At 42.8% G+C, this 13661-nt stretch overlaps 1 protein-coding gene across 4 annotated transcripts in view; it reads left to right on the plus strand.

The window, feature by feature from the left end:
- The first annotated feature begins 438 nt into the window (after nucleotides 1-438).
- Nucleotides 439-13661, plus strand: part of larp4b (La ribonucleoprotein 4B) — a 139034-nt gene continuing 125811 nt past the window's right edge. For all 4 annotated transcript variants that reach the window (XM_072576176.1, XM_072576178.1, XM_072576179.1 and 1 more), the window contains exon 1: nucleotides 439-863. The gene's annotated coding sequence lies outside the window, so the exon portion shown is untranslated. The remainder of the gene's footprint in view (nucleotides 864-13661) is intronic.

The following is a 13661-nucleotide window of genomic DNA, read 5'->3' on the forward strand; positions in this document are numbered from 1 at the left end:
CTGAATTTTTTGGGAGTGTAGAAACAAACAGAAAGAACTTCAAACCGCGTGATAAATAACAACCTGACTACACTCCCCTTCCATGCCATTAATTAAAAAGGGGCGAGGGCGGGAAAGGCGAGGATTGATAGGCGGGGCGAACAATCGAACCTGGCAATGGGTGGGCGGGTGTCCGGCTGATTGACAGAGACGCCGGCCAACCGATAGCTGGACCCCTGTGGGCGAGGTCCACCGTGAATGTCAGGCTGAGAGGCCAATCGGAGGTCGGTTCCCGTGTGGGGGCGGGATCCATAAGGATTGACTGGGGTACCAGCCAATAGGAAGGCGAAGGTCGGCGGGATGCGTCACCGGTCAGTGCGGCTGCGGATGGGAGGGCGGGACTTCCTCCAGCGTCGTTCGCCCCACCCCCTCTAAACGCTGCCCATCCCCCCCCTTCCACCTTCCTCCCTTTCCGCCAGGAGAGAAGATCGGACGACGGAGAGCTTTTAACCGGAGCAGATTGGGATTAAACGGCGGCAAAGGCCCGAGCTATTTTGCTGGCCGAGGCCTTCGAGAGGCGGGGGGGGGCAAATTAAAAAAAGGGGAAGTGAGCGAGGGAACGATAATTTTGAGTGTCGGGTTTAGGAGAAAAGGGTCTGTGTTTGCCTTCAGGCCGGCTTCGCTCTCAGGCGGGGAGTTAGTGCGTGTGTGTGTGTGTGTGTGTGTGTGTGTGTGTGAGAGAGAGAGGTTGCTGAGGCCGTGTTCTCCTCCTGCTGCTGATTCCCCGCCGTCCGAGGGGGAAAGATACAGACAAGAGCGTTTGAAAGGGGTTGGAGAGAATCCGACGGCGGTCCGGACAAGTGAAGGCAAGGAGCGGCGGGCAGGTGAGAGGAGCGAGGCTGGATGACGGCGGGGGTTTCCTTCTCTTTCCCCCCAACTCTCTGGGGGTGGGGGGGTGGCGGTGGTTGGATTTAGGTCGGAAGGATCTCGGAGGCCTCAGGCCCGAGCCAGCGGGAGAGAGGGAGACATGGTGGCCGCCATGTTTGTGAGAGCAAGGACGGGCCGGGCCGGGCCGACGGCGAGCCCGGGCCCCGTCGGCCGTGTCATCGTTCACTTCGGTTTCTGTCAGGAATGTACCCGCTCCTCCTCCTCCCTCGACACACTCTCTCTCTCTCTCTCTCTCCGCCCGCCTAATCCACCCGGTCCCCTTCCTGCTGCCCCCTCCCCGCGGGGCCGTCCCTCGATTTCGAAGCGGCGAAGGAACGCTTCTGATATCGGGGCAGCCCGGTCTAGGCCCCTGGCCGGACAAAATTTTTATTTTTTTTTGTCTTAATTGGTCTCTGATCTTGGGTAGGTGAGTCCCGGGCCCCTTGTTCCTTCAGCGAGTCCACGAACATGTGCTTCCCTCCCAAGGCGAAGAAAAGGCCAGACCCGAAACCTCCCCCTTTTTCCCTCTTTCTCCTCCCCCACCCCGTTCTCCCCAAATTAAAACCACCACCACCGCCCCGAAAGACGGAACCGAGTCCGCGGGATGTTTTCGGTGTATTTACGTTTTCCAGGTTTTAAAGTCTGTGTGCATCCGTGACGCATTGATCTTCGTGCGTTTTGGGGATCCCCGTGCGGCCTTTCGTTGCATTTTATTTTGGGGTTTGTCAGTACGGTGCTAAATTATTCCTTTTGTTTTATTGGTCGAATTGTTGATTGCAACCTCGATCATTAAGTTCCCAGATCGGGGAGAGATGGGGGGGCGGGTATGGGAGAGGCCATGGTGCATTACTTGTCATTTGGCTTTTTTTGTAACGTGGAGAGAGGAGAATGAAGCAAACGTGATGCCATGAGATCACTAGCTCAGTCTCTGGCACTATGATTTAGCAACTATTTGATGTGTAGAAAGGATGGTTGTCCATGGAAGTTGATATACTTTACCCTCTCGACACAGAAAATGTCAGCGAGATTCACAGCTGTGTCAGCTTAACTACTGGACCGCACTGCGTCTGTTGCTACTCGGATGCGCTGCAAAAAAAAGTTTCCAGGGACAATATGTAGGCTTCTGGCCTACTTCATTTTGTTCTATTTTTATATTGCAGTTGATAGCATTTGTTGAAACTAACTGCAAAAGAAATTTATCAGCTTTCAGTTGAATCTAGGGAGGGAACGAGTCTTTTTTTTCGTTTCTCGCCTACGTTTAGGAAATAATAGGCCTCCGAACTGGATTTATCATTACCGAGCTTAGCGTTTAAACATCTGTTCCATATTGCATTGGCTCTCTTTACTATAAAGATGTGTAGTACAACAATAAATCAACTTGCACCCTTTTTGCTTGGTAGTCTTGATGTTGTTAAGCTTCTTGGTTTAGAAGAAATATTTAAGCCTCAAGGCACTTCATTTGTAATTACAACTGAATAGTTTTGAGGTTAATTGAAACATTCCATATTGATGTCCATAAACATTTTTTAAGGACAGCAGTTCTCTTGAATCTGTGCAATGTATTGGCAAAAATCAGACCATTTCCCATTTTATAACTTGTGAAGTTGCTTAGTGTTGCAGGACAGTAAAGATGCTATACACAGGTGATATATTGTGACAGTCGTATCGTGGCAACTAATGAGCCATGGAGTAAATGTTGCACCTAGTTAAACTAGTCATGCTTTGAAGTGTCATGCATATAAGATCAATGTTCAAGTATAAAAGATGCTACGTACTTCATCTACTATACGGTCAGTCTGGTGGTAGTACATACCTGAAGTCATGCAGCTATTGGTGAATCTCTTGGAACTGTAGAAACGAGAGATTTTATTTCTTTCAGAAATACTGTCAATACCCTTGAGTGGGCTTAAAAATTGGGGCACCATAGTGATAGTGGAATAAACACCAACTATAATTTATTGCTTTCATGTCCTGTCTTTAATAAAATATTTGCTATAGGTAAGAAACTGACTTATGAAGCTTTTTTTAACGATCTCTCTAGTTAAATGCTTTTTCATGGCAGGTGGTAGTTTAGTGGCATTATGATTAGGTCAAGGTAATGTTTTGGGACTGGTGTTCAAATCCTTCCATGGCAAATGGTGGAATCTGAATGCAGTTACATGTCTGAAATTAAGACTGAGATCACTGTGGAGCTATTTGTTTAAAAACCCATCTGGTTCACTATATCCTCTCTGTAGGAGTGGAAATCTGCCATACTACTTGGTCTGGACTACATGTGACTCCAGATGTACAGTGGTGTGGTTTACTCTTAACTGCCCTCTGAACTGGCTGAACAAGCATTCACATGCAACAACCTTTTAGAAAGGAGAGGAAAAAGACTGCCTGGTATTGGCTTAGATGTCAGAAATGGCAAAAGCATTGTGGATCTGTGTGTAGCAGTCCAAGAAGGAAGCTCAGCACCACTTTCTGAAGGGTAATTAGGGACCAGCAAATGCTGGCCCAGCCAGCAACATCCATGTGTCTCAATCAAATTTTAAGTATCCTGACTATCCATAGATTCCCGCATGCATTCAGTGACTCTTGATTGCCGCCTCCTGATTGTCCTGTCACATTACTGTAGATCTAGGGTCAGCAAGAGACCTGGTGTAAGATTTTAGACTTCAACAAAAGATGCTGGTGCACAAGATTTAGCTTCTGTAGCAAAAAGATCATGTTGTGGGGGGCCTAGGTTCAAATTCTACCATGGCAGACAGTGCCATTTGAATTTAGTGTTAATTCCTGATTTAACATTTGACCGTAGAATCTTTTGAATCGTGAACCTGATGCGTTTTTCTATAATCTTTTGGGAAGGGAATTACTGAGACTAGCTTTCATAGCAGATTTTTGATAGTTGAATTTAAATTCTAGCAGTCTGTGTATGCTGTGAAGCAGTGATGCCAAAGCACTAGCCTGAGGCTTTGGATTATGTATCCAGTTACTTCACTGCATGCTTAAGTCCACCCATTTTCAGCCACTTAATTGATCTTGCTTCATAATCTCAGAAGTGAGACTTGTGAAGTAATAGCCATTCATAAGTGCTGATAATGAAATTCATGTACAGAATGCATGGTTGGAAGTGGTGAGAACATGTGCCATAGATGCCTGGCACTAAGTGGCAATCTTGCCAATGACTCCAACTCTTGGGATTATCACTGACCAGAAACTGAATGTGACTCACCATTGTAACTACAGTGGTTATAGGAGCAGGCCAGAAGCCAGGAATTCTGCAACATATAACTCACCACTTGACTCCGAAAAGCCTGTCCTCCACCTACAATGCATATGTCAGGAATATAATGGAATATTCCCCACTATCCTGAATGGATACAGCTCCAATAACACTTGAAGCTTGATACCACCCATGACAAAACTGCAAGTACTTTCACTCCACTAACCATCAATAGCAATAGTACGTACTATCTAAAATGCATTATAGAAGGCTTAGGCAGCACTGTCCAAACTGGTGCCTACTTTCTTCTAGAAAAAGAAATACCACCACCTACACTTTTTTTTTCCCAAGCTGCTCACTACCCTGACTTTGAAATATTCCTTCATTGTTACTGGGTTGACATCCTGGGATTCCCTCCCTCATGGCATTCTGGGTCTGTCTGGAGCACATGGATTGCAGTAGTTTGAGTGCAGCAAACCAACTGTAAGGACAACCAAGAAACAGCAATAAAATGTTAGCCCAGTCAGTGACTCCCTCATGTGGACTTTAAAAGCCATTGTCCTTCACTTTGAGTTGAATGATATTGGAACAGGTGATTTGTTTTTGTCAGATGCGAGTTTTAACCAGATAAGCATGTCGAAACTCAAGACAGAGGTCTAGCACTAAAGTGCATTGGAAGGAGGTTTGAGACAGCAGCTCGAATTGCCTACAAAGTGACCCTATTTCTGTCTAAGATAAATGGCATGTGCTTTTAAGCAAGGGACTGGTGTCTCTTAAACTGAGGTATCAGTCAGTCACTCGTGGTCAGCTTTTGTATGAACATTCACTCTGCTACAACATGATCAATTTATATTCTACTTGAAGTAGAATTCATTATTGCAATGCAATATTTGATTCAGTTTAAGCGGATAAAGATTTATAGTGAGTCAAGAATACTATTCAGTTAATACTTGATATGAACAATACCAGAGTCCTACTTTTGAGGTGAGCTCTTATATCTTGGTCATTGGGTGTTTTTTGGATATTAGTATTTTTCGCATCTTGGTTTAGCTAGCATGTGACCAGTTGTGTGCATTTGGGAAGTATTGCAAATTGGTTGCACAGCAGTGGTTTTGAATACTCATACAGACTCACTCAGAATACAGCAGTTGTTCTCATGTTATGCAAATTTGTCTTGTTCCAGCATGCAATTGAAAAATCAGTGCAATTCCATATGTCATGTACTAGCTTCAAATTTGAAATAAGTGCAATCAGATTGTAGAAAAATAAAAAAACTGGTCAGTCGTAGAAAAGATGTTTGAGGTAAATATTTTGGCATGTGTTTTTGACATCAGGAATTGTCAAGTTTATTTTTAGATCCAATGTTTATTCTTGATTGCTATTAAGGATTTGATGTCACCATATTTCATAAGTCTGGGGCATGCCTTCCTTTTAAAGAGTGCCTCCAAGTGATCAGGTATAAAATGTAGGTCAGCTTTAGTTAGTTTGATTTTCAGGAATCACTGGTTTGGATTCAGTAAGGGAATTGAGACTTTAACATCTCTTCCTGAACAGGGGATATAGTTTCCTGTTGCTAACACATGCCTGCTTAACTGTCTTTGTTGCTTTCTTGTGCTGCAGTTGGCATTAATTCATACCACTTCACTATACTAGTGATTCTGTAGAATGCAAGGGATAACCTCTAGATGAGTGTTGAGTTCAGCTTTCTGTTCTAAAAGCTTTCCTAATTGAATTTAAGTTTTTGCAGCATTGAAATGCTGCAGTCATTCAAGTATTTTATAACTGAATTTTGGAATACAGTTTTGTGCTTTACTTCCCTCTGTGTTGAATACATTTTAGTCAATTCTGCAACTTTGCAGAATTCCATTTAACCCACTGCACTGACTCAACATCTATCCATTCACTGGCATTTTCTTTCAAATGGGATTTATGCTTCCACCCGAATGTTCTGAGTACTAACAATTTTGCTTAATTTATTCACTTTCTTCTTTTTTGTATTTATCCCTTTTCATTACTGACCTGACAGAAGTGGAAATAAAATTTTGATCCAGTTATCGTTGACTTTTTTCTCGCCAGCTGATGTCTGGCGAAGAGATGTTCTGGACCCTTAAAGTTAGGTCCTGAGAAGAGCAGATTCCATTGCAAAACATTTTAATGTCTGTCAATTGTAATCAGCATCCTTGCCTACTACTTGTGAATTTTTGAATCTGAATAGGAAGGTGCAATTTGTGTATACTAGTAAAGTATTTCCAGTTATTTCCTTGAATACTGCAAGTTGGTGGTCTACAGTACCTGTTTGTCAGTACTTAAGCAAGCCATCCTCTCCCTTGTAACAGAGCAGTCTGTTTTTAGTCTTAATCTTACTGTCATATTTGACCCTGAACTAAGCCTCTGACAGCATCCATGTGACTACCATAACCTCCACAACACTTGACTTCAACCTGTCTGAAAAATGTATTTGAGACCTTTAGAAAAGTCAACACTTAAATGAAGTCCAAGCTGGTCTCCCTTTGTTCTTAGAAAACTTGGTCGTCCAATGCTCCCTTGGGTGTACTTCATTAAAACAGCCCCTGTTCACGAATGACTCCAGTGCTTCCTGACTGCAATTGACGCCGCATCATGATTTTTAAATATGCAAGCGCAGCTCTGCATTACATTAATGTCTATCTTAAAGATAATGCTAGGAACATTTCATTTGCCAAGTTTATACTTCTGTAAAATAATATTGCACTTCAGTGAACTTTTCTCTAGTTCTTTGCACGTTTGTTTTCTTGAACCCACTGCAGCTTCCAGCTATCATTCAGGTTAGCAAGGCTACTAGATAGTATTGCTATTCTGGTGTTTAAAAAGTTTGAAGATAGGCAAATAGTCACAGATGTGATCTGGCTAAATTGTACAAGTGAAACTGGGAAGGGGAAAGATGTTTCTAACACTTGCATGTAAATAAAAACATTTGTTAATAGCAACACTTTTTGCAGGTGTGTTGTATGTCTCCTACTGAAAGATTAGGGAACCGAGTCAAAATTGTAGAGTACAGAAGAAACCCTTCAAACTCTGAACTGCCAGAACTGCACTAAAAGTATACTTCCACTTGGCTGCATTTGGTTCATAGTCTTGAAATATCATCAAGGATATCTCAGTGCAGAATATTCTCTAAGTGAAGAGGGACCACCAGAAAGTCATCTACACATTGGCACTAATGAAGTAAAAAGAAAGAGATTCTGAGGGGGGAAATATAGAAAGTTAGGCAAGAATTTTAAAAGGAGGTCTTCAAAGTAGTAATATTTAGACTTCTCCTGGTGCTGTAAGCTGGTGAGGGTAGGAATAGGAGAATAGAGCAGATGAATGTGTTGCTGAGGCGTTTGTGCAAGGGAGAAGGGTTCACACTGTAGAATCATTGGAATCTCTGGGGTAGAAGTAACCTCGATATAAGAAGGGCAGATTTGTACCTGAATTGGAAGGGGACTAATATATTGGCAGAGATTTGTTCAAGCTGCTCTGGAGGATTTAATCCAGTAAGATGGGAGGCTAGAACCCAGAGAAACAGGCAGGGACAAAGCAGAGAACTAATAAATAAAACTGCTTTTATTTTGATGTGAGGCCAAACCAAAAAGGCAGATGGATTTGGCATGGTTAGGAACATGGGACTGGGATATCAAAGCAATTGAGGTGTGGCTCAGGGATGGGTAGAACTGGCAGCTTAATGTTCCAGGATACCAGTGCTAAGGAAGGATAAATGGGCAAGGTTTGGGGGGGTGGGGATGGTGTAGTGTTTTGTTTTTAGGGATAATTTAGAGGTGTTATTCCTGGGAAGTTGTTTGGGTGGAACTGAGATTGTACTGTAGAGCTGCCTCCAATATTCAGCAGGAAATTGAACAGATTAGTAAGGAGACCTCTTCTATCTGTAAGAATAAGGTGGTTTTTGGTAGGGGATTTTAACTTTCTGAACATAATGGGACTGCCATAGTGCTAAGGGTTTAGATAGAGAGGAATTTGTGTGTACAAGACCATTTTCTGATTCAGTATGTGGATGTACCTAGTGGAGAAGGTGCAAAACTTGACCTACTCTTGAGAAATAAGGCAGAGCAGGTGACTGAGGTGTCAGTGGGGGAGCACTTTGGGGCCAGTGACCATAATTCTCTATTTTAAAATAGTGATGGAAAAGGATAGATGGGGTCTAACAATTGAAGTTGTAAATTGGAAGGCTAATATTGATATCAGGCAGCAACTTTCAAAAGTTGATTTGGGGACAAATGTTCGCAGGGAAAGGGACACCTTCAAAAATGAGTCTGGAGACAGTATATTCCTGTTGGGGTGAAAGGCAAGGCAGATAGGTGAAGGAATTCTGGAATGACTAGAGAAATTCTCACTTTTAAAGCCAGTACAAGTATACTTCAGAGGGACATCAGGTGGGTAAAAAGGGACATGAGAGCTTTGGTGAAATAGGGTTCACGAGAATCCAAAGGGATCTTACAAATACGTTAAGGACAAGTAGGTATCTAGGGAGAGAATAGGTGGCCTAGCTGATCTTTTGAGGGGCTCTGTGTGGAATCACAGGAGATGGGAGTGATACTAAATGAATATTTTGCATTAGTGCTTACTATGGAGAAGATATAGAATGTGGGGAAATGGTGACACTTTGAAAAATCTCCATATTACAAAGAAGGTGCTGTTGGATGTCTTAATGCACATAAAGGTGTATAAACCCCTAGGAAATGATCAGGTGTATCCAAGAATGCTGTGGGAAGTTAGAAGTAATTGGGTCCCCTGTTGAAATATTTGCATCATTGATAGTCACAAGTGAGATGCCGGAAGACTGGACATTGGCTAATGTGGTGCCACTCTTAAAACAGTAAAGAAAAAAAACGGGAACTATAGAGCAGTGAGCCTGACATTGCTGGGCAAATTGGAGGGAATCTTGAGGGACAAGATTTGCATGTATTTGGAAAGGCAGACACCTATTAGGAATAGTCAGCTTGGCTTTGTGTGTGAAATCATATCTTGCCAGATTGCTTAGTTTTTTATTTGAAGCAGTAATGAGGATTGAATGTAGAGTGGTGGGTGTAATCTACATTGACTTCAATAAGGTGTTCAACAGGTTCCTTTATAATATCCTGGTCAGCAAGGTTGATCACTTGGTCTACACGGGGAGCTGTCCATTTGGTGGTAGAGGGTTGTTTTTCAGACAGGAAACCTGTGGCTAGTGGTATGCCACAAAGATCTATGCTGGGTCCACTGCTTTTTGTCACTTTGTATGAATGATTTGGATGTCAACATCGATACAGTTACAGATGCCAAAATTGGAGGTGTGATGGACAGCAAAGGTTATGTCCACAACATCATGGGCCAAAGGGCCTGTTATGTGCTGTACTTTTCTATGTCCTATGTACAATGGGATCTTGATCAGATGGTCCATTGGAGTTCAATTTAAATGGAAGGTCCTACATTTTTGGAAAGGCAAATCAGGGCAGACTTGTACACTTTAATGGTAAGGTCCAATGGAGTTATGCTGAACAAACAGACCTTTGAGTGCAGGTTCATAGTGCCTTTGAAAGTGGAGTCACAGGTAGATAGTGAAGGTGAGAATGTATATCTGACATGAGCAGGAAGGGAAAGAGTTGAGTTTTGAGTTCTTGGGAAACAAGAGGTTAGCTGAGCATGACTCAGATCAGAAGAACTTGCAGTTAAAATGGGGTGCTGGAGGCAAGGGGAATGGGTTGACAAGGTGGAAAAGCATTCATTATTTAGTCATTAACAATAGAAGCATTCAGTATGTAAAGTCAGTTAACAAGGTGAAAGTCTTCATTATATGTGAAGCCAGTTGAGGTTAAGAACGGTCACTGTAACACCAGATGGCTTAATCTTTTCTATTGATAGTTGCTGATTGTAATGGCCACCCAGTCAATATGCATGTTGCCTTGTCTGGATGCTTCTCCCTGTAGAGTAACTGTTTCATTGGGAAGCTCCTCATCCAGAGAAGACACCACTTGTGTTTCTGTGTACACATGGGCAATCATTCACCTTTATTCCAGGCCCTGGAAGGAGAGGGGAGGTAAATCCATACTCTCAGCATTTTGCTTCAACTGAGAGGGGAAACAGGACGACAAAGGTGTTTGGTGTGCTTTGCTTTTTTTATCAGAGTATTGAGTATAGTGGTTGGGAGGTCATGTTGCAGCTCAAAGGACATTGACTAGGCCACGTTTGGAATGTTGTGTCCAATTCTAGTCTCCCTGATCTAGGAAGGATGTGTGAAACTTGAAAGGGTTCAGAAAAGATTTACAAGAATGTTGCCAAGGTTGGAGGGTTTGAGCTATAAGGAGAGGCTGAGTAGGCTGGGGTTGTTTTCCTTTGAGTGCCAAAGACTGAGGGGTGACCTGATAGAGGTTTATAAGATCATGAGGGGCATGGCTATGGTAAATAAGGCCTTTTTCCCTGGTTTGGGGGAGTCCACAACTAGAGGGCCTAGTTTAGGGTGAGGTAAAATGAGGTCTAAAGGGGCAACTTTTTTCACGGGGGGTGCGTGAGTGGAATGAGCTGTTGGAGGAAGTAGTGGCGGCTGGTACAATTGCAACATCTAAAAGCCATCTGGATGGATATATGGAAAGGTTTTAGATTGGATTCCCGACAGTATTGAAATGGGTCCTTAAGCCCTACAAGTCCACATTGACACTCTGAAGAGTAGCCCTCCCAGACCCATTCCCTCTGAGTAATGTACCTAACACTATGGGTAATTTAGAATAACCAATTCACATCTTTGGACTGTGGGAGGAAACCAGAGTACCCAGAGGAAACCCACTTAGACGCAGGAAAAATGTGCAAACGCCATACAGTTGCCCGAGGCAGCAATCGATCCCAGGTCCCTGGCGCTGAGGCAGTAGTGCTAACTACTGAGCTACTACAGCCTGTAAGGAATATGTACCAAGTGCAGGCAAATGGGGCCAATTAGATTTTTGTTTAGATTCGCTAGTGTGGAAACAGGCTCTTTTGCACAGCAAGTCCACATGGACCCTCTGAAGTTAGTTAGTTTAGGATATCTAGTCTGCATGGAGGAGTTGGACCGTGCTGTTTACGTGCTGTACATCATGATTCTTAAGTACTCATCCACATAGATGAGAAACCACAAGTCTTTAACAGCTATGCTCCTCCCATGACCGTGCATTCCAATGCGATGGTAGCAAATGCCTAGTGAAGGAATAAGTGGAATGTTTCATAGAATTTTTGGGAGCACCTTGTGGCACAGTCTAAAAGGGAGCAGGTAATTCTGCATTTGATGTAATTAGAGAGCTTATGGTGAAGGAATTCTTAGATGGTAGTGAGCAAAATATTAGAATTCACCCTGTAGTTTGAGAGGAGAATATGGAATCTGAAGTAATATTACAATTGAGTAAAGATACCTACCACAATGAGGGAGGAGTTGGCCAGAGTTGATGAGGAAGCCAAGCAGGAAAGATAGTGGAGCATAAATTTCTGGGATGAACTGTGGGCACGCTTGACATATCAAATTAGAATTGTCTAACTTCCACCCAAAGAGCTTGTGGATGTGATCTATTTCATTTCCAGAAGACCTTTTTGACAAGGTGTCACAAGCTTCTAAATGAGGTAAGAGCCCATTGTGTTACGGGTCAGGCATTGACATGAATAGATGGCTGATTGGCAGATGGTAGGGAGTCGGTGTGGGGTTGCTTTTAGGGTGACAGCTGGTGACTAGTGACATTCTGCAGTGGTCAATAGGGTTGCAAGTATTCCCAAATCATTTGTCCAGATAATTATTTTGCAGAGGATATTGTTGCTTGGTTTGCAGATGACAGATGGTGGCTGCAGAATGATTTTGTCTAAAGAGGTGGGAAAAGTGGCTGATGGAATACAGTATTTGGAAGTGTTGTTACCTACTTGAGCATGTTTATAGTTTTTCTTACCTAAATGGGAAAAGAACTCCAATCTGAAGTAGAAACGGACTGACTCATAGTTGAGGATTCTGAAGGCCAGCAGTCACAAAGCCATTGGACCAAAATCTGGTTATTTGAAATCAAAACTTTTCAAATGCTGCTCTTTCCTCAACTGAACGGAGGATAGAATAGATGTTGGACTGCTGGAGAAGGTACTAACCAGGAGCAAAGAAATGGTAGACCTCCCTACCTGCTAAAGGAGCAGCACTCAAGCTTGTGACTTGAGATAAACCTGTTGGACTATAACCTGGTATCATGTGACTTGGTCTTGTCCATCCCAACACCGGCACCTGTGAGGATTCTCAAGGTTAACATGCAGGTTAATTTTGCAGTTCGGTAGGTAAATGCAATGATGCTATTAATTTTGAGGGTGAGAATACAAAAGTAGGGATGTATTGCTGATGCTGTCTAAGACTGGTCAGACCACATTTGCAATATTGTGAGCAGTTTTGGATGCTGTATCTAAATGACTTGCCACACTGGAAGAGGGTCTAGAGTAGGCTTAGAATCTGCCTGGGAGTGAAAGGCTGGTCAACATGAGTGACTTGAGGGCATTGGGTCTGTTTTCTGAAGTTGAAGGCTGAAAGGGATCTCATCAAAACCAGAATGCAGAGAAGCCTGTATAAAATAGACATGGAGAAAAGTTTTGGTTTGTGTAGAATGAACTGACAGGAAGTGGTAGATGCAGTACAGTTATCTTTAAAAGACACTTAAACAATACATGAAAAAATTTTTGGAGGGATACTGGCCAGTTGTAGCAGATGGGGCTATTTTAGTTCTGCATTATGGTTGCCATAGACTAGTTGGACCCAAAGGTCTGTTTCAATGCTGTATGACTGTGACTCTAGTAGGACAGACTCTGATGCAATGGCATGGCCTTGGTGAAAGAACAACCCTTCAGAACTGAGATGTTAGATTTCTTCAAGAGGGCGGTTAATCTTGTGGTACTCATGGACCTCTCTACAGCTTTCTAATGCAGAGTATAATTAAGGCAGTTCTTAAGTGGATCAGAGATATGGAGAGAAGGTCGGAGAATGGGGTTGAAAAATGTTAGCTGTGATTGAATGGCATAGTAGACTCTGGGCCAAATGACTTGATTGTCTTCCTATGAATGGTCAAATCCCCAACACTATATGGATTGAAAATGAGTGTTATGGAAACAGCTTTAAACTGGCTTTTCACATTAAAAGTGTGCCCCTTGCTATTGACACTAGGCCTTTTCAAATAAGGAGCAGTCTGATTGCAGGAATCCAGTTATTATAAAACCATTTTGCTTTTGAAGGGTGATTTAAATTAGAAGTAGTCTACAGTGCAGTCTATTTTGCTTGATGATCATTCTTATGGCCTCTTAATTGCCAGATTAGGAGTAGTTACATGCACTTGCCAGGAGTGGTTGATGAGTCTTTTATATATTGGGATGCCAGGCAGCAGATCTATTTGCCTGCCCTTCCTTCAAATTCAGCTCCAGAGATGGCGGTCGTTTTCGCTATCACCCAGTCTGCTTCTACAAACGATCTCTTCAAACTAGCCATTTTTTAAAAAAAAACCATGTTAGTAAACTTTAAATACTGGGAAAAATGCCAATGCTCTCTAGTTAAATA

Source organism: Chiloscyllium punctatum, chromosome 8, assembly GCF_047496795.1.
Source record: "Chiloscyllium punctatum isolate Juve2018m chromosome 8, sChiPun1.3, whole genome shotgun sequence".
NCBI classification, from domain to species: Eukaryota; Metazoa; Chordata; class Chondrichthyes; order Orectolobiformes; family Hemiscylliidae; genus Chiloscyllium; species Chiloscyllium punctatum.